Source organism: Zingiber officinale, chromosome 4B, assembly GCF_018446385.1.
Source record: "Zingiber officinale cultivar Zhangliang chromosome 4B, Zo_v1.1, whole genome shotgun sequence".
Lineage (NCBI taxonomy): Eukaryota > Viridiplantae > Streptophyta > Magnoliopsida > Zingiberales > Zingiberaceae > Zingiber > Zingiber officinale.
Window position 1 is genome coordinate 41,441,765 of NC_055993.1, and position 3,897 is coordinate 41,445,661.

Genomic DNA, 3,897 nt, shown 5'->3' on the forward strand with positions numbered 1-3,897 from the left:
ATTTGGAAAATAACCTTATAGAATTTTTCCGGAATTTTTAGAAATTTTCTGGGAATTTATCGGAGCTCGTATGACGGGTTTTGAGGGAATGAATTGACGGGTTCGGATAGAGTCTATTTGGGATATCCCGTTTAAGTGAGGAAATATTTTAATTATAAAATTTTCCTCCTCACTCGGACCCGTTAACCCATTTCCTTCTCTTTATTTGTTTTCCCTCTCTCGCGCTCACCCGACCCGATGCTTCCTCCCTCTCTTCCTCTCTCGCGCGCGGAGGACTCGACACCGACGGAGCAGTGCTGTTCTCCGGCGATCTTGTCTTTATCGCGTCACCGAGGGGAAACAGCGCCAGATCTCAATGACTCCGACCATCTACGACGGAGCGATCCTCTCTTAGGCGGTGCTTGTGCGCGCGGTAGCGATTCGGCGGAGCTAGGGCACGGTGAGGTCCCGCCCAATTGAGTCCCTTTTCGCTTCTCCTCTTCGATCTACTCACTAGAGGGCAAACTGGATCATCACCAGTTGGAAAGGATCGCGCGACACCATTGGAGGCGACCGATTTAGGTAAGGTTTTGTCGGACAAATCTTATGGATTCAAGGTTTCGGTTTCTATGAATTCCAAATTTTGATATCCTTCTGTTTTGGGGCTAGGGGAAGACTTCGGATCAACCTAGTGACAGATTTCTCTGAGCAGATCTTGATCTTCTCCATTTCTTGCGGCTGATTGAGTCTCGGCTGAAGAAATTAGGGTTCAATTGAGGTAAATGTGGTTTTGTTTATGGGGTTCCAGCATATACAGTGTTGTACGATTTCTTCTTGGAATTGATTTTGGAAGGAATTGGTGTAGGGCTTCTTGGATAGCTGCCGGCAGAGGTCTTGTTGAGCTGTGAGATTTGGATTTTGCTACCAAACCTTAAGGTAAGTGATGTCTAGTAGGGTAATTCTGTTGGTTTCGTTGGTATATTGCTAGATTAGGTTTCTGCTGATTTAGGGTGTTTTGTTTGGATGGCAGTGACTATATAGTGGATTGGTAATTAAGGGATGGATGAATTATTGGGTTTAATCTTAATTGGGAATATATTGATTGAGGATTGTGTATTGGATTTATGCTAGGTGTTGATTTTGGGCATCTATTTGTGTTGGACCAGCTGTAAATGGAGGGAGAAGCTCCATTTTTCTCCACAGCAAACTTTGGGTTTCTTCATCAAAGGGTGTGGATTTTGTTTTGAATCAAGGTGAGCTAACTATGGAGTTTTGGTTGCATTTATGTGATATATTGATTTGGTTGAATCTTGGATTGATTGGGAGATTTAGAAGGATTTATGATGAGTTTGGATTATGTTTGGATTTAGGAGAAGATGGATTGAGGATTAATTGGAAGATTAATCAGATATTAGATCTGGTTGGAGTGAACCTAATTGGATTAAGGGATTAGGTTAATTATTTCGATTGGGGTTTTTCCTAATTAGATTGGGGAGTTTATTTAGCTATTTGCTACCTATGTAATTAGCTAAATATATTATGTGATCACAGGACTTTATTTCGAGGCGAGCGTCTTGACGTGGGATTGGATTGTTTGACGCGGTCGACAGATACGAGATATATCAAGGCGGGTATTTCTTCCTTGCCTCTATGTAGATTTTATTGAGCTTAGTGCATGGTTTTATGTGATGGTTTAGGATGCTTTATCTTATATCGTGTTCGTTTGTTGCTTTCCTGCTTGATACCGATGCTTGACCCTTGTGATGATCTATTTAATTCTTATACAGTCTACACTTTGGATTATCTATACTCTGTGGTATTTGTGTACATGTAGAGTATGTATGGTAGGGGTTACTTCGTTGGTGGTATTCATATGAGGCTTGTCCATTCGTATGTCGTGTATACTTCTGTCCGGTGTGATGATTGGAGTTGTGTTGATTGTATGTCTGTGGTTTATACACGTATTTGATGTATTTTTACTGGAGGATACATGTTGGTTGTACACGTGGGGTTGTGTAGGTGTGTCTGTTGAGGTTGTTGGAGATTTTTGGTTGACTATACATGTGTAGTTATATACATATGTTTGGTGGGATATATGGAGGTATCATGATGATTATACTCATGTTGTGGGACACTTAGGTGGATTTAGAGTTGCATGGATGATGACGGTGTCCGTATCATGATTATATATATATATCATCATGTTCATCATTCATGGCATACTGACGACTATCGTCTCCCTTGTAGTTGAGAGGGTTGTCAGTCTTTTATAGTCGTCCATTCGGCCACTGATGGAGAGTGGTAGTTTGGAGTGGAGCTAGTCCTGTCGCGCTTACTCCGCCGCTCAGTGTTCTGTCAGCCTCGACCACTCTGGAGTAGTGAGTCTTGAGGGTACAATTGTCAGAGGGCTAGAGATGTGAGTGGTCAGGGACCCTTAGCTATGTCGTTATATAACTACTTAGCTGACCGTCCGCTTCGGGCGCCTATAGCGCTGCATGTACTGGAGGCTAGTACGGTTTGTCACGGACCCAAGCCTCTCGGCCATACAGGGGTCGTGGTGTCTAGAGAGGTGGCAGGGGTGACCATGGAGCATGCATGCACATTTGCATTTGATGCGCGGTGCATCGTTGGAGATATATTTGCATACATGCCTAGTAGATACTAGCTGCATGTGTTTGTGGTATGTTGCATTTGTTTGCGATATGATTGTTGCATATGGTTTTCATGCTGCATACATGTCATTTATTTTACATGTATATGCAGTCGTACTTATATTGCACAGGTGTCACAGGTATATCTGTTGCAGAGCCGGTGAGTTTACTGATCATTGTACCATGTGTCGATTCCAGATTGGGTATGTATTTGTCATTATGTTAGTTGTGGTTTGTACAGTTTATATGTCAGGTTATTATGTCAGATATGTTTAGGTGCATTGATTATGATAGTATGATCATGTTTTTTCTTCCCTACTGAGACTGTATACTTGGGATCTCCATGTTATTTTATGGACCATGCACTATCTTTTCTATTACCCGCTGAGTTACCTATACTCACCACCGCATGTATACATTTATGTTTTCAGGTAGCCTGTAGATGGCTGGTGTCGCTCGGAGTATCTTGTCTGCCGGGTCCTACGTCACATCCGAAGGTCGTTTTTAGTTTTGTATATGTTTTATTTGTATTTGTTGTATTTGGTGGGTTGTTGTATTTGTTGTTGTGGTTGTTGTATAAAGCCTAGCCGGCTAGCAGTGTGTTGATTGTGTTGTATTGGTCTGCTGTGTTGGTTTTTAGTACAGCCGTGTGGGCTGTTTTATATATAACTGCGTGGTTGTGATTGTTTCATTCCAGCCGTGTGGGCTGTTATTATAACTGCGTGGTTGTGTATATAAATATTCCAGCCGCATGTGGCTGATGTATATTTTGTTTGTAGTGATGCTTCATATTGTCACCCGTATAGGGGAGGTGTTGCCGGATTTTTGTCTAGCAGAGACTCCTTTGGGGGCGTGACAATATTTCTCCAATATTTTTTTTTGTATTGGATTCAAACTCAAAATCCATGGCATCTTTCTCTTCTTCATCCAATATCAATTCTTCTTCGTGAAGTTCCTTTTACATCTTCAATATTTGTCTTAACATCTTTATCTCCACAGTCAACCTTCCATCCTTGTGCCATAGTTGCTTTACTAGCAAGTAGCACATCAACTCCTTTTTCTTTTTGTCTTCTCTTTTTGTTTAGGATTTTGATATTGAATTGAACATAGACTAAATTATTTAACCTTTCGGTATTTAGTCTATTTATTTTCATTGTATGGATCTACATTAAAGTAAAATATTAATATTGAATAAATATTTAGATATTTCGTAGTTAGTATATTGTACACAATAAGTAATTAAGTACTTCAAAATTACTCCAATTTT

The 3,897-nt window shown here is 40.7% G+C and overlaps 1 long non-coding RNA gene across 1 annotated transcript; it reads left to right on the forward strand.

The window, feature by feature from the left end:
• Nucleotides 1–207: 207 nt before the first annotated feature.
• Nucleotides 208–1,611, forward strand: LOC121977510. The gene is made up of 5 exons (XR_006110884.1): nt 208–561; nt 649–757; nt 845–915; nt 1,111–1,232; nt 1,531–1,611. It is a non-coding gene; the product is annotated as an uncharacterized LOC121977510 (long non-coding RNA).
• The last annotated feature ends 2,286 nt before the right edge of the window (nt 1,612–3,897 follow it).